Genomic DNA, 18963 nt, shown 5'->3' on the forward strand with positions numbered 1-18963 from the left:
GTTTTTAATTTGGTTTATAGTTTCCTGCATTTCTAGGATTACTGTTTGATTTTTTTTAAGATCTCTATTTCCTGGTAAAGCTCGTTCTTTGCCATTTGAATTTGTTTGTTTAATTCGTTTTCAAAATATACTTTCATTGCTTGGACTTGCTGTCTCATGTCTTCTCTAATATTCCTTTCCATCTGAGTTAGGTATGCCTTGAGTTCTTTCCCTATCCATGTTTCTGATGCTTCTAGGTCCTCCTGTAGATTTAAGTTGTCCTGCATTGTTTGTACTCCTTTTTTACCTTGTTTTTTCATGTTGTTCACGTTACTTTCCAGCTCTATTTGATTGCTGTGTTTCTGCTCTCTCCTCTAGATTTGTTTTGGTTTTGTATATCTCTGTTGTCTCTCCTTTGTGTTGATAGACTATGCCTGCTATAGTGGATTCCGCTGGGAAGGAATTCTGGCGGCCGAGCTCCAGTGACATCACCTCTCTGCTATGGCGGGCCCCAGGCTCCTTGCTGGGGTGTCTGAAGAGGGGGGTGGGACTGGACTATCTCTGGTTGGTTTCAGCTCCTGGTTGGCTACTTCATGAAGGCCTGGCTATAGAACTCTTCCTACAGTCTCTGTGCCGTACCTGCTGGGCCGCACCTCGGGGTCTAGCCGTGCGGTCGCCGGCGGGCGGGTGGTCTCCAGCCGCCCAATTGCGGGGGCCGCGGGTGGTCGCCTGCGGGCGGGCGGTCTCTAGCCGCCCAGTCGCGTGGTCGGTCACCGGCGGGCAGGCGGTCTCCAGCCGCCCATCGCGCAGGCAGCGGGTGGGCTGTCGCCGGCGGGCGTGCTGTCTCCAGCCGCCCAGTCGCGAGGGCCTGGCCTCTAGTCCCCTGGATTCTCCTGCTACCCCAGTCTTCCCCTTAGTGATGCCTGAATAAAGAAACTATAGAACTCAATAGCACAATCAATAACCTAGACTTAACCGACATATATAGAATATATAAACCATCATCAAGTGGATACACGTTCTTCTCAGCAGCACATGGATCCTACTCAAAGATAGACCATATATTATGCCATAGGGCAACTCTTAGTAAATATAAACGTGTGGAGATAATACCATGCACCATATCTGATCATAATGGAATGAAACTGGAAATCAATGATAAAAAAAGGAAGGAAAAATCCTACATCACATGGAAAATGAACAACATGTTACTGAATGATCAATGGGATACAGAAGACATAAAGGAGGAGATAAAAAAAATTCTTAGAGACAAATGACAATACAGACACAACATACCAGAATCTATGGGACACAATGAAAGCAGTTTTAAGAGGGAAATTCATTTCCTGGAGTTCTTTCCTCAAAAAAAGAAAAAAACAACAAATAAATGAACTCACACTACACCTCAAAAACCTAGAAAAGGAAGAGCAAAACAACAGCAAATGTAGTAGAAGACAAGAAATAATTAAAATCAGAGCAGAAATCAACGAAATTGAAACAAAAAAAATGAAAAAAATGATAAAACTAAAAGTTGGTTCTTTGAAAAAATAAAGAAGATCGACAGGCCCTTACCCATGCTAACGAAGAGAAGAAGAGAGGGAACTCAAATTACTAACATACAGGATGAAAAAGGCAATATCACAACAGACACTACAGAAATACAGAAGATAATTAGAAAGTATTTTGAAACCCTATAGTCCAATAAAATAGAAGATAGTGAAGATATCGATAAATTTCTTAAGTCATACGATCTGCCCAGATTGAGTCAGGAAGACACACACAATTTAAACAGACCAATAACAAAGGAAGAAATAGAAGAAGCCATCAAAAGACTACCAACCAAGAAAAGCCCTGGACCGGATGGGTATACAGCGGAGTTTTACAAAACCTTCAAAGAAGAATTAATACCAATACTTTTCAAGCTATTTCAAGAAATAGAAAAAGAAGGAGCTCTTCCAAATTCATTCTATGAGGCCAACATCACCCTGATCCTGAAACCAGACAAAGACACTTCAAAGAAAGAAAACTACAGACCAATATCTCTAATGAACTTGAATGCAAAAATTCTCAATAAAATCCTGGCGAATCGAATACAAAAGCATATCAAAAAAATTGTGCACCATGATCAAGTAGGATTCATCCCTGGGATGCAAGGCTGGTTCAATATACGGAAATGAATAAATGCTATTCACCACATCAATAGACTTAAAGATAAGAACCATATGATCATCTCGATAGATGCAGAAAAAGCATTCGACAAAGTACAGCATTCCTTTATGTTCAAAACACTAGAAAAACTAGGGATAACAGGAACTTATCTCAACATTGTAAAAGCTATATATGCTAAACCTCTGGCTAGCATCATCCTAAATGGAGAAAAACTGAAGGCATTCCCTCTAAAATCTGGAACAAGACAGGGATGCCCTCTATCACCACTTCTATTCAATTTAGTTCTTGAAATACTAGCCAGAGCAATTAGACAGACAAAAGAAATTAAAGGCATAAAAATAGGAAAAAAAGAACTTAAATTATCGCTATTTGTGGATGACATGATAATATATTTAACAGACCCAAAAGGGTCTACAAAGAAACTGCTAGAGTTAATAAATGAATTCAGCAAAGTGGCAGGATATAAAATCAACACGCATAAATCAAAGGCATTCCTGTATATCAGCAACAAAACTTCTGAAATGGAAATGAGGAAAACCACTCCATTCACAATATCCTCAAAAAAAAAATAAGATACTTGGGAATCAACCTAACAAAAGAGGTGAAAGATATATACAATGAAAAGTACAGAACCCTAAAGAGAGAGATAGAAGAAGATCTTAGAAGATGGAAAAATGTACCCTGTTCATGGATAGGCAGAACTAACATCATCAAAATGGCGATATTACCCAAAGATCTCTACAGGTTTATTGTGATGCCAATCAAAATTCCAATGGCATATCTTGTAGAAATAGATAAAGTGATCAAGAAATTCATATGGAAAAACAAAAACCCAGAATAGCAAAAGCAATTCTAAGCAAGAAGTGTGAATCTGGAGGTATAGCGATACCAGATCTCAAACTGTACTACAGAGCAATAGTAACAAAAACAGCATGGTACTGGTACCAAAACAGGCAGGTGGACCAATGGTACAGAATAGAAGACACAGAGACCAATCCACAAAATTACAACTTTCTTATATTTGATAAAGGGGCTAAAAGCATACAATGGAGGAAGGATAGCATCTTTAACAAATGGTGCTGGGAAAATTGGAAATCCATATGCAACAAAATGAAACTGAATCCCTTTCTCTTGCCATGCACAAAAGTTAACTCAAAATGGATCAAGGAGCTAGATATCAAATCAGAGACACGCCGTCTGATAGAAGAAAAAGTTGGCTACGATCTACATACTGTGGGGTCGGGCTCCAAATTCCTTAATAGGACGCCCATAGCCCAAGAGTTAATAACAAGAATAAACAAATGGGACCCACTTAAACTAAAAGTTTTTTTTTTTTTTCTCAGCAAGAGAAACAATAAGAGAAGTAAATAGAGAGCCTACATCCTGGGAACAAATTTTTACCCCTCACACTTCAGATAGAGCCCTAATATCCAGCATATACAAAGAACTCAAAAAATTAAACAATAAGATAACAAATAACCCAATCAACAAACGGGCCAAGGACCTGAACAGACACTTCAGAGGAGGACATACAATCAATCAACAAGTACATGAAAAAATGCTCACCATCTCTAGCAGTCAGAGAAATGCAAATCAAAACCACCCTAAGATACCATCTCACTCCAGTAAGATTGGCAGCCATTATGAAGTCAAACAACAACAAGTGCTGGCGAGGATGTGGGGAAAAGGGTACACTTGTACATTTCTGGTGGGACTGCAAATTGGTGAGGCCAATTTGGAAAGCAGTATGGAGATTCCTAGGAAAGCTGGGAATGGAACCACCATTTGACCCAGCTATCGCCCTTCTCGGACTATTCCCTGAGGATCTTAAAAGAGCGTATTATATGGATACTGCCACATTAATGATCATAGCGGCACAATTCACAATAGCTAGACTGTGGAACCAACCTAGATGCCCTTCAATAGATGAATGGATAAAAAAAATGTGGCATTTATACACAATGGAGTATTACTCTGCAATAAAAATGACAAAATCATGGAATTTGCAGGGAAATGAATGGCATTAGAGCAGATTATGCTAAGCGAAGCCAGCCAATCCTTAAAAAACAAATGCCAAATGTCTTCTTTGATATAAAGAGAGGAACTAAGAACAGAACAGGGAGGAAGATCATGAGGAAAAGATTAACATTAAACAGAGACGAGTGTGGGGAGAGAAAGGGAGAGAGAAGGTAAATCATATGGAAATGGTAGGAGACCCTCAATGTTACACAAAATTACATATAAGAGGTTGTGAGGGGAAAAGGGGGGGGAACAAGGGAGAGAATTGAACAATGGCAGATGAGGTAGAGAGGGAAGATGGGAGGGGAGGGGAGGGGGGATAGTAGGGGATAGGAAAGGTAGCAGAATACAACAGTCACTAATATGCCATTATGTAAAAATGTGAGTGTGTAACCGATGTGATTCTGCAATTTGTATTTGGGGTAAAAATGGGAGTTCATAACCCACTTGAGTCAAATGTATGAAAGATGATATATCATGAGCTTTGTAATGTTTTGAACAACCAATAAAAAAAAAGAAAAGGGAAATCTTAATAGCAGGTATTGCCACTATAAATTCCCAGGCACCAGATCTACCCCCTCACTAGCTTCAGTGATGAAATATCCTCACATATTTCATGGGTGGCTTCCAATACATATAAACAGTAGTTGGATTTTTGGGTCACAAAGAAGTTATATTATCAATATTTTGATGAACTTCCATTCTGTTTTACTTAGTGATTATACTAATTTATATTTCTACTAGCAATGTATGAGTTCCTTTTTCTCTAAAGCATTATTTCCTAACTTTTTCCTTGTTGACAATAGTCATTCTAACTGAGATAAGGTCATATCTTATTGTGGCTTTGATTTAAATTCCCCTGATATTAATGATGTGAAGCATTTGTTCATATACCTGATGGTCCTGTATGCGTCTTCTTTTGAGAAATTTTTTCAGATCATTTTCCCACTTCTATTTGGGTTAGTGAAAATTTTATTTTACATTCAGTTGTTCGAGTTTCATATATATTTTCTTTATTAATTATTTACTGGATATATCTTGCAAACACTTTTCATCTCATGTTGGTTGTCTCTTGACTTTGTTGACTGTTTTGTTTTGTTTTTCTGCATGGAAATTTTTTAAATTGATACAATCTTATCTGTATATATTTCAGTTCCCTGTGTTTTGGGGGAATCTTAGTCAAAAATACTTTGCCCAAACAAATTTTATGATGCATGGAAGTATTACAAATGCTTTTTTTTCTGCATATGCAAAAATGTGCTATTTGTTCAGTTAATTTGCCCATGTTTTTCTTTAGTGACCTGATTATCTGCAGCAGTTTTAAGAAGTATCTTTGAAATAATTTAATATCTGGGCTTTTATCAGGTATATTTTAAATTTTATTGTCTTCCTGTGAATGGGATATTTTGGTTTTGGTGTTGAAAATTTTAATTTGAATATAAAAATATGGTAATTCTAGAAATAAGGAAAAATCCCTATCTCAGAATTTTCAGAATTCTGGGGTCATAACGTGTATCTATGCTGGGAATCAGCCTGAGGCTTTTGGACATTTTTTTCTCAGCCTGTGTCTTTCCTTGACTCCTTTATAAATTTCCTCCCAAAAAAATATACATGGTTGTTTATGAATGTACAGAAAGCAGGTGTGACTTCAATATATCTTGAAGTTTAATTGTCAGTAGGCTTGATGCAATGGCAGTCTATCTTCATGTTCACACTTTTGCCATCAGAAACACGAAACTATAAACAAAACATAGAAAGCCAATTTCTGGAAGAAAAGGAACTTATTGCCCACCCTGACTTTAACAAGTTGTGCAAGAAACATATGTAAATGTACCATATGCTTGGGTGTTAGGGGATGTGCAATTGTCACCAAAATAACAAATAAAGTAGAGAAATCTCAGGTGCAATTTACTAGTTAAGCTGTTCAAAAAAGACTGTACGCATTCTAATACCATCAAAATTCCAAAATAAATATTCATAGTAGGAAACACTTGTAAATTTTTTATAGGTGGAGAGGTACTGTTCCTGTGTTTTCTCCTTTGTCATTTTTTCCTGATGTCACTATAAATCTAACATGAAGGAATTTTAGGGATGTGAAAAAATTTTGTGTGATACTTTATGTTCAATTACCAGTATAATTATATATTTGGCAAAATACACAGAATATATCACATCTAGAATGAAAATTGATGTGAAACATGGACTTTAGTTAAAAATAATATATAATAAATTCTAAATTATAATAAATTTACTATGCTAATGCAATATATTAATTACAAGGGAAATCAGAGGCAGAAGGAAGATATAGTTTAAGAGAAACCTCTGTAATTTTTGCTCAAATTTTCCATGAATCTGAACAAAGATGTTAATGGTGACTTTGTTTATTAATGGTAAAAATTGAAAACATCTGAGATGTTCTTCAGCAGGTTAAGAAAAAAAAATTCTATTATATATTAATAAAATGGAATACTATACCTCAGTAAAAAGAAATGAGTTACAAGCCACATTAAGATGTGGATGAACACTTAAAATTCATACTGCTATGTGAAAGAACCCAACCTCCAAACACCACATATGATGTGATGATATTAAAATATTCTCAATATAGTAAAAATGTCATTATGGTAAATAGATCAGTTTCTTCCAGATGCTTGGAATGGATTGCCCTGTATGAGCAATTAAACAGAGTGTTTTTAACACAGTGAAACTACTACCTAATATAATTATGATTACATGCTACTATTTAGATATCAAATTCCATAAAACTGTAAAGAATGACCTTAAACTTTAAGTATGCACATTATACCTATTTAAAAGGGAAGAAGATCATAGAAATTTGTCAGAATGTACAATGCTCTGAACTGCTTTGCTCCATCACATTCTTGTGTCATGATGTTCTGCCTTGCTTGGGGTTCTGAGGAATGGAGTTGGCCATCTCTGGACTGAGACCTCCGAACCCATGAGCCCCCATATAATGTTTTCTTCCTTTAATTGTTCTTGTTAGGTCTTTGGTCAAAGTGGCAAAAAAAAAGAACTGACTAGAATAGTTTGAGATAAACGAGGAGAGTAAATTCAATGAACTATGTAGTAGTGGATGAAAGTTGCAGTAATTAGTATGAACTCTTATCTAACTTAATATAGAGATACATAAGTATTTCTAGATATACACAAGTATATGCAGACTAGGATATATCCATGTATTACCCAGCTCTGTCCCCTGAGGAAAACTGAAAGCAATTACCCCTTCTTTAGCAAGGAGGATATCTAACCCAGTTTAATATTTCAACCATTCTCCAGTATAAAGGACTATGACTTCATAGAAAAACTGGTGCTTACCACACAAAAGCAAAAATTTTAGAAGATAAGCCTGCAGCCTTTTCAGTACCAAAATGACTGCCAGAAAAAAATTAAACTAAAATACTAAAAATATATTGAAGGGTCACAGAAGCCGACTGAATGAGCCCCTTTTTTAAAGTTTGAACAATTTGACCAACAAAAAAATGGATTTTGAGTACTATGCAAATAATAAATAAATATTTGTGGTTTGTGTCATATAAACAAACAGAATCATTATATGAGGAGAATGCATAAATGTCCCATACAGGAAAACTTTAAATAATTTATTTAATTTTTCCATACTTCTAAAGGTAAACACAATTCTCTACTTTTTAAGTGTTGGCTGTACCTAGTGAATTTCTTGCAAATCATACAGTATAAAATGCAGAAATAAGAATAAATTAATAGTAGAGTAATCTGGCAAACAGTACTTTAAACCAAGTGATCAAGATTAAGATCAAGGACCACTCTACAAAATGCCTGCAAGTAGTGCTCAAAGTCTGGGTCATTATTTTAGTCCATTTGTACTATTATAACATAATAACACACAGTTCTTATTTTTTACAGAACAGAAATTTGTTCTTTTCAGTGTTCAGGAGAATGGGAAGTTCAAGATAAATACACTGCTGGCAGTTTTGGTGATCTGGTGGGAATATTCTAAACTTCCAAGGTTTAACCTTATTTGGGGAAGGGGAGAGTGATATGTCCTCACATTGTGGCCCAAAATAGAAGGATATATATATCCTTCACACACACACACACACACATACAAACACACACACACACATACAGGCAAGTATACATACTCACATAAAAAACCTAATGTATTTATAAATGTTTTAAGTAATTATTATGCTATATGAAATAAACCAAACTCAGAAAGTCAAAGACAGAATGATTTTTCTCATATGTGGAAGCTAAAGAGAGGGGGGGGAATAACTTAAAAAGGAGATCTCACAAAAATAGAAGGGAAACTAATAGAGAAATGGGCTGAAGGAGGTATGCATGGAAAAATAGTGGGTTTTGAAATCTACCAAATTATACGTTAATGAATGAACATACTACAATGAATTCCACATCTAATATGTATGTATTATATATATAAAATTATAATGCAATAAAGTAATGATAATAATAATAAGTAATAATAGAGGTGAGATCAGAAGGATAGGGCAAGTGGATCAGCAGGCATAAGGAGGGATGGAGTAGGAGTGGTACTGAGAAATTAGATCAAATTTTGTCATGTGAATATATGCATATGGCCAAGAAGATCCCACATATCTGTGTAATTATGATGTGTCAATAAAAATATTTTAAAAAGGGAAGCAAAGTACTTTGCAGAGAGACAATAGGAAAGATCCCATAAGGGTAACTCAGGAATCAGAAAGACTATACCCATGGCAGATTCACAGATGAAAAGTGAAACTCCTTTATGATGAGACTATGGGCACCTTGCTCACATAGGATGGTCAAAGGAAGTTGCTTCCCAGGACTCCTTTCACCATCCTCTAACACCCAGGCACTCAGAGGTCACTGAAGCTATGGTCCAAAGGGGTCCAGTTACTGCTTAAACTGAGAAAAGACTTGGTATTGTCCACCTGGTGAATTCTTCAGGAATTCTGGATACTGAACTCAAGGGGTCATAGAGGCTAAAACTGAGATTTCAAAGGAAGGCATCAGAGTCTCTGCAATGTGTAAAAGGTTTGAAATCCTTGTGGGCAGCCCCTAAAGATAAATGCATGTAACTGTGAGAAGGAAGCTGAAGATGAAGTGGAGACCCCTGGGATTAAGAGATGTGGAATACCTGTCCTGGAAAGATACTTGATATGGATAGAGCCAGCCTAAGAAAGAGACCATGTGGGCTATTGCTTGCTGTTTCAAAGTGGTGGTATTGCCTGAGTTCTTTGGAGCTCATGTTTGCTCCAAAGATCATATGTGGAGCTACAGGGCTTATTGGTCCAGCTGGGCATCTGTTTTTCTTTGGTTATATCCCTTCATTCTATGACCTTATTTCCCCCCTTCACAATGACAATGTTTATTCTATGTCATTATATATTAGAAGAATACAACTCATTCTATGAGTTTTCACAGGGGCTCACAGCCAGTTGTTTGCCTCGATTCTTGGATGAGACTTTGGACTTGGACTTTTGAAAAGTGTTGTAACTATGAAGACTATGGGTTCTCTTGGAGATGGACTGAATGCATTTCAATTTGTGAGATATACATGAACTTTTGCAGACTATAAGTGGAATATGGAATATTATGGTTTGGATGTGAAGTGTTCCTTCAAAAAAGTCTTGTAAGATAGTGTAAGACTTTTCAGAGGTAACACAATTAGATTATCAATGCTGTGATCAAGTCAGTGGATTAATCCATTTCATTAATTATTTGAAAGGTCTTCTGTGATGACTGTAGCAGATACATTGTGACTAGAAGAAGTAGGTCACTAGGGATATGCCTTTGAAATTTTTATTTTTTTCCCTACTCCCTTGCTTTCTTTCTGCTTCTTGGCAGCCCTGAGCTAAGCTGTTTTCTCTGCTGTGTCCTTCTGCCTTGATGTTTTCTGCCTCACCTCTTTCCAGAAAAATAGAAGTGGTTGACGATGGTGTTAAAGTCTTAAACTGTGATCTCAAAGTAGAATTTTCCTTCCTCCTCTATGTTGTTCTTTACAGGTATTTTGGTCACAACAAAACAAATCTGACTGACACACCTATTAATTATGACAAGTGTATCATGCAAATATAAGATGTTAAAAATAGATACCCAGGCTAAGAAATAAAAAAATAAGTTTTAATTTTTCTCTTTGTTCTTTGATTATTACATGTATTTTATTCTGCCTCTAACAGATGTAAGAAAAATCTTAAAATTATTTCATTTACCATTTCCTTGATTACATGTAGAATTTTATGGCATAGTTTTAGTCAACTTTTTCATTGATGTGACTAAGGACCAGGCCAGAACAATTGTAGAGGAGCAACAATTTATTTGCGGGCTCATGGTGTCAGAGGTCTTAGTTCACAGATTTGGCTCAAGGTAAGACAGAATATCATGGCAGAAGAGTCTGGCAGAGGGGAGCAGCTCACATGGTGATCAAGAAGCAGAGAGAGATACTCCACTTTCTAGATATAAATATATACCCCAAAGTCATGCCCCCAATTCCCTCCTCTTCCAGCTATGCCCTACCACTTCGGTTACCACTCAGTTAATCCCTATCAGGGAATTAATTTACTGATTGTGTTAAAACTCCCATAACCCAATCATTTCTCCTCTGAACCTTCTTGCTTTTTCTCATATGTGAGTTTTTTGGGGACACATCACATCCAAACCATAACAGGCATATTTCTAAATATCATACGTTTTTGAATATTTTAAATTTTCCATATGTTTTAAAGACACTAATTTACAACATGTACTCTTGTCTTAAAATTGGTACACTTTGAAAGATATGTCTTTTGAAGTTTATAGTAGGGATACCAGTACCACTTATAAAATGCATTTAAATAAAACTTCTATAATATAGAAGTCGGATTTATCAAATATTTCTTGTTCCATGCCACATGCAGATCATTGTTAAATTAGTTATGAAAGATTGCTGCACTTCAAGTTCTTGTGAGTGCAGTAAAAATTAAAATGAAATTAAATAATTGTATTATCCAATAGAACAATTGTGTATCATTTATTATTCATTATCTTGAATAAAATACAGTAAAAATATCATCCCTCAGGTACATTATTTAAATAAACCATAAATAATCAATTATGATTATAAAACATTACTTGAGATTAAGCCTTATGAAGTATTTTGAAATGCTGTAACTTATGTATTCTAATGACATATTAGCTTAATATCTGAAAATGGTTACATTTTTAAGGAGGAGTGAAAGATTTTGTAATCATTGATAAGAAATGTGCCATATTTTAGTGAAACTTTTTATAAAATACATTATTTTTATAATATTAATAAAAGGAAATAATTTTGAAACAGAAGCTTCACCATTTTTATTATATGCAAATATCATTTTACCATGTAGCACAATGACTTTTTTTTTGTAATATAGACTATATCTTCTTTTTGTATTACCAACAGGACATGTTCTTTGCAATTCTTAGCAAAATGTATTATATCATGCAAGTATTATGTGAACACATCAATATCAAAATCAAATTTTGTTCTTAAACTTGATTTAAAAATCCATTTTAGTACCATATAGTATACTACACTTAGCTTTCATGGTTTTATTTTCATATATTTCTTTTGGCGGGCATCTCATCAATTCTTTACTCAAATTACAAACAGATATGAAACTTTTTGGATTATATTCAGGTTTAAGTTATTTCATGAATGAAGGTGAACACTTCACAGCCATGAGTACCTTAAACTATCAATTTCTTAATGCTTTCTAATTCTTTAATTTAGATACATCCCTCACTTTGATATTTCTAAGTCTACCTATTAATGCCATAGATATTTCCACAACAAACTTCTGAGTACTTACTATATCAGTAAATAATAATCTTCTGTAGTATAATGCGGAGAATTACATTTTCCTAATGATAATTTTTAAAGTTGGGGAATTACTTGTCAGATTTTGGTAATTTTGAGTTTATACCCTATTCTTTTATATGACACCAATAGGAAACATCAGTATTTATAAATCATAGTGCTTGATAGGTATACTTAATAATTTCTTAAGCCCATAAACCAATTGCATTGAATTGTCTACTTTAAATATAGTAATTATTTTGTCTTAGTATACAAATTAGCATCTTACATAAATGTGATATTTTTATTCTTATACCTGATTTTTATTTATTTTTCAGAATTTCCATAGATTATATCATTTTACAAAAGTGATTATGTATGCTAATAAATTTATATTACCAGATTACATTGAGAGGGAATTTTAGTTAATTATGTAAATCTCATCTTTTATGAATACTGAAAAATGATGATTTGATATCTGGGTATGGTGATGCATGTTGGTAAGCTCAGCTACATGGGAAACTGAGGCAGGAGGATTAAAATTTCAAGACTAGTTGGAGCAAATTAATGAAAACTAGTCTCAAAATAAAAATTAAAAAATGACTGGGTATTTATCTCAGTAGCATCTCATCAGTAGCAGAGTGCTTATTTAGCAAAAGTGATGTCCTAGGTTCAATTCCTAATACAACAAGGACAACAAAAACAATGAATTGATCAAATTAAATAATAAAACATGATATCGATATTTTTGTGGTTATTTTCTAACAAAAATGTTGATTTTGGGCTGGGGATGTGGCTCAAGCGGTAGCGCGCTCACCTGGCATGTGTGCACCCCGGGTTCGGTCCTCAGCACCACATACAAACAAAGATGTTGTGTCCGCCGAAAACTAAAAAAGATAAATAAATATTAAAACTCGCTCTCTCTCGCTCAATCTCGCTTTCTCTCGCTCTCTCTCGCTCTCCTTTAAAAAAATAAAAAAAAAATGTTGATTTTTTTTATTTGTTCACTTTGCAAATTAATTGTGTACCATTTGCTAAATGCACTTAATGCTAGTTATAGTAGTAAAAACTTGAATTACATCATAGCCTTTGATGTTTTGAGAAATGTTGAAATATTATCATTTACTTTACCTGAGTAAAATAAGAATCAAAGAGACTAATTTTCCCAAGGCCACTTAGTAGATACTTGGGTGAACCAAGAATTCAAGGCATATCATTAGTCTAAAATCCTAAGTTTTCAACAATGCTAAACTACTTATATTATCATGCAAAATTTAGAAAAGTCCATGCAGACAGGGATTTTAACTACTACACTGTACTATGATAACAAACACACAATTTTAAGATTGTACATTGTTTATTTATTTAAAACTTGAAAATGTCAAACATAATAAGATTATTTGAGATATTTTTATGTGGTAATAAATTGTGACTCCCTTTTCATAGTGATTTCAATGTTGATCAGCATTTATAATAAATGCTGATTTAATCACCTAATAAGGGAAATAACCAATGCCGAAAAGAAATACCACCATATTTTCCTCCACCAATGCATTTATAATTGGAATGTAACTTTGAATATAAGTGTAAGACATGTATTTTATTATGGAAAAATAATAAATTAAATAATAAATGAAATCTTGGTTAAAAATATATCTCTAAAGAAAAAAGTCTATCATTTTTTTCTCTTCATTTTTTTTCCCATCTAACTATGACCGTGCCTTAGTCTTCCTCCATGAATCCTTGCTTATTCTTTCTTTCCTTTTGTATTTACAGCTTGTGAATTTTGGTGATTCTAGGATAAATTTATAATTAAAATCAAATTGCTTGTTCAAAAATATATGCATTTAAGGTGTATTTACTTTTTATTCAGAATAACCCTAATGATATTAGTATGAAAATGTCATTATTATTCTATCAAATGCTAATAGCATATATTTATCATTACTCTTCATATTAACATAATGACACTGCTTATAATATGGACATTTCATATCCTATATGATGTATAAAATATTTCCTACAAGACAATTAAAGGGTTATTCATGAATAAATACAATTTAAAAATGTACCTTGAACTAACAACTATAGCTTTTTAAATGACAACAAATTTGTGTAAAATCAATTTATTCTTAAGAAAAATGCTATTTTAGGCACTTTATCCCTATGTACCTAAGTATTTGAGAGTTAATAGGCTTATATTTCTATATTCTATTCTTTTTTATGAACTTATTATCATCTCTTCTTTTCTTGAGCTATTTCTCTTTTTTACTTCCATGTCTTAAAGTCACAAATTTTCTAATGAAGGTAGAATGGCAGTAATTCCTTATTAATGAAGCTACTGGAGAAAAAAATTTAATTGTGCAGTGATAATTCTACTTACTACCTCATTGCCCTATAGGGATTTTCTGAAGCATTACTAATTCTTAAATCTAAACCCTTCAATATGCATGATTTCCCAATACACTATAAAATAAAATTGATCCAAAAACAAAAGACAGCTCTAATTTATAAGTGAAATTAATTGACACACTTTATAAGACATCAAACTCATTTTCCCCAAAAGCCTTGTATGTATGAAAACCCAAATAAATGACTATCCAAAAATCCCTTTTACCCACTTGTTGGGACATATCAGAAAAAAATAGAATACTTCATTTTAGTGCTATTTCCTGGTGTAAACCATCCACAAACTGGCCATAGGCCCTTCTGAATGAGCCCCTTTTTTTCAGTATTCTATATTTTTATATGCCAGGTCCACAGTACAAAGAGTTGAAACTCCTACAGGAAGAACTTATTAAAAACTGCCTTACAGACATTTAGAAAACCAGGGAATTGTATTTGTGAACTTTCAAACAGCTTTCTAGAAGTGAGTTTCCTTTCATATACATCACATTATGAGAAATAATGAAACTGGTAAATACCCTGTTTACAAAGTATTTGTGCCTTGTTTACAAGCTACAAATCAGTTCAAATATAGCTTACTTATGAGAAATATTTTCTGCTTAACTATTCAATTATTGTGGATATTAAAAAGATATTCTGTTTTTTGCTTAATCTGTCTTCATTAGATACCAATTATAAAAATCATGCTATCAATATATAATCCAACAGTGCATATCTATAATTTTGATATTAGTGAAAACAGTCTATGAAAAAAATGTTTTTAGCTTACTAAGCCACAACTTCTGTGATCAAATTGCCTCAAATTTTATCCAAGATCTTCTACTGCTAACTTTGTGATTAAAGTTATTTTATCTCTCTGCCTCAGTTTTCTCTTGGGAGAATGGGGATAGTAATATTAACCTACTTCATGAGGTTATTATCTATATAAATAAAACACAAGACTGTGGTGCAAATAGTAGGTGATTCCTGTGTTTCTATTATTACTTATAAAAATAACATAAGTGATAAATAATAAGGGAAATTGATATAGTCCAGGACATCAGGCAACACTGCTTGATGCATAGTTAGTGATTTATAAGAGTTTGTTAAATAGAAAACACTTTAAAAATATTAAACAAATGCTACCATTGAAGGAAAAAATAACAGAAAGAAATCAAATGAAACAAAATGTTAGCATATCAGTAGAAAATAACAAATTTGGTAGAAATTAAATATGAGATGTTTTATTTTTAAAGAAGAGTAAATGTTCCTGATCATACCACCCTTTGTTGTTGTTGTTGTTGTTTGTTTGTTTGGTTTTGGTACTGGGAATTAAATCAAGGGGGGCTTAACCATTGAGCCACATCCCCAGCCCTTTTTTATATTTGATTAGAGACAGAATCCCATTGAATTGCTTAGGGCCTCACTAAGTGGCTGAGGCTGTCTTGGAACTTGTGATCCTCTTGCCTCAGCTTCTCAAGTCACTGAGATTACAGGAGTGTGCCCCTGTGCCTTGCTTGATGTTACATATCTTGATAGAAAAAAGTCTCAGTCATAAGAAAAGTATGAAAAAATATATATGTAAGTATATGTGCATACATATACATTTAAACATACACACACACACACACACACACACACACACACTGGTAGAGTGACGATTATTATGGTGATATGAATCAGGCTAGAGAAAAGGCAAAGAATGAAGGGAAGAAGGCAGAACTGTTTACCTAGCTAGTGTACTATGCTGCTTCTGGAAACTTCTGGTTACAAATTGTGTTATTGTAGATGCAATGCCATTCTAAAGTTGATCAAAGGACCAAAATCTATACTAGAATTCTTGGATAAATATACAATGATCCTATGTCCAATTTGTTCATGGCCAATCTAGGTGGAAAATATAATTAGTAACCTTGTTCTGAAATCATTTTATCTATAGAATGTGATATGCAAAAGAACCCAAACAACATTCTTCAGAAGAATGATAACTCATTTGAAGAGCAATTTTTAACTTCAGAAATGATTTTGCTACAATGCAGCATTCCATGCAAACATGAATTGCTGGCTGTTTGCCTTTTAATTGCTTGATATTAAAATTATAATTTGTTAATTTTACATGGATTAAACATGTAATATACCATATGAGCTAATAGATTAGAGCAAAACAGAAATATGTCTATGCTACCAAAACAGGTTAGGAATAATATATGTTTCTTTGTAAAATTATATATATATATATATATATATATATATATATATATATATATATATATATATATGCAGTGCAATATCTATAATATCTTATTAATAACATCAATGTACTAAAATTAAAGGGTAAAAGACCGGGTGTTGTAAAAGTTTCTAAGCTGCAAGGTCTGAGTTAAATTTCTGTAGCTGTTATGACAATGCTTAGAACCGCCCAGTAAACATTTCCCCTGATTGTCTGGTTGTTTAATAACTGAAGGCGTCTGTGTGGTTGCACACAGGCATTGCAGGGCCTGGACCAATCAGTTTAAATGTAACCCCCTCCTTAGGAATGACCTATCACTCCAGCCTGACCTGTTCCCGCCAATGAATGAACCAATCATGTTTAGGAGTTGTTGTTCAATTTTCCCGCACCTAATGATGATTTGTTCTGATGTATACAAAGCCCTCCGCCCTCCCCAAAAAGTGTATTTAAGCAATCCTCAGCCCCTGCTCGGGGCTCTGGGCTGCTTTCCCTTCTTGAGTGGGCACAGAGCCCCAGCATGCTGGTTCAATAAATCCCCTTTTGCCAATTGCATGAGTGGTCACTTGGTGGTCTCTTTCTCCGACGTTTCGCGGGACCCATACATTATATGTTTTGAACTTTTTGAGTGGAGTCAAACACTAGGCCCCTCTCTCCTCTCCCCTCTCCCCTCTCCCCTCTCCCCTTTCTCCCCTTCTCCCCTCTCCCCTCCCCCCTCTTATTGGTGACAATACTCTGACCTGCTTTCCTCTGCCATATTATTCCACCATGATTTTTTGCCTCACTCGAGGCCTAAGGAATAGAGCTGACTATCTATGGACTGAGAACTCTGAATCCATGAACCTACCCCGCCCATGAACTTTTCCTCCTCTAATTGTTCTTGTCAGATATTTGGGGCAAGGTGGCAAAAAAAAAAAAAAAAAAAAAAACTGACTATAACATATCTTATTGGGGAAAAAAAATCTTAATTTAATCCTCAATATTTTGAATTTATTGATCTTTCTGATTGTAATTGAAAGATGAAAATTCAAGAATAGCAGATCATACAACAAAAATGGCTCATGTTTATGTAAACAATGATTTTTCAATTACCTCTCTCAGCTAGGACCAAAAGTCTTCAAATTGGCTGTGATCGGATTCAAAAATTAATCATTTTGGAAATGTTGCTTATTTTCATCAAATCATTAGTTTGTTAGATCTGCCATGAAGTAAAAAAAAATCATATTTCATACAAATATTCTTGTTTTTCACCTGTCAGAATAACTGCAATGCAAGTCATACCACAAAGGACACCATTTTAAATATTTTTTAATTCAAAATATTAATCTCCAAAATAGTACTTTAATATGATCAGATTATCTCAGTACTATATGGGTCCTGGTAGGACAGATCTGTAACTCAACTCTCACAAGAATATATTGGAGAACTAAGCATCTGAACTCTCTCTAGATAAAGTTCCAGTAGTACAGATACTACTGTCTCATAAAACAATCTGTACAAGGTTTCTCATTTTCTTCATTTCATTTTAGTTATACATAACATTAGGATTCCTTTTGACATAATTATAAATGCATGTTATGTAATTTTCTTTAATTCAGGTCCTAGCACTTTTCCTTTTCCTCCTCTTTTCCTTTCCCTTGTTCCCTTTCCTCTGTTCTACTGATATTTTTGCTATTTTTTATATTTTTTTAATTAGTACCTTCTGGATATACATTAAGATGAGATTCACTGTGGTGTATTCATATATAATGTATATAGGAAAATTAGGTCAAATTCATTCTGCTAATCTCCCTTCATCTCATCTCTCCTCCCTCCCCCTCAACCCCCTTCCTCTGCTCCACTGACATTTTTTCTACTTTGACTGAATTCCTCCATTTTCTTTTTTTCCCTATTTTTTGGTATAGCTTTCACACATTAGAGAAATCACTTGAAAATTCACTTTCTAGGTTTGGCTTATTTCAATTAGCATTATGATCTCCAGTCAATATTTATCTCAAATACATGTTGAAAAAGCATTTGACAAAGTCCAGCACCCATTCATATTCAAAGTAATAGAGAAACTAAGGTTAAACTTAACATTGTAAAGACTATCTACGACAAACCCAAGGCCAATATCACAAAAAATAGCAAAAAGTTGAAAGCATTTACTCTAAAATCAGGAACAAGCCAAGGATGTCAACTCTCACCATCCCATTACATACAGTTGGTAAGCAGCTTTAAATAATAATAACAATAATAAAAATTATTGTTTTTATTATTATTATTATTTGTTTCTATTTAAGAACCTCTTTAAAATGAGAACAACCACCACATCCTCTTCCCATGTTTTTTACCTCACAATATCATATTCAACATCTTTTTTTAA

Source organism: Marmota flaviventris, chromosome X (assembly GCF_047511675.1).
Source record: "Marmota flaviventris isolate mMarFla1 chromosome X, mMarFla1.hap1, whole genome shotgun sequence".
NCBI lineage: Eukaryota > Metazoa > Chordata > Mammalia > Rodentia > Sciuridae > Marmota > Marmota flaviventris.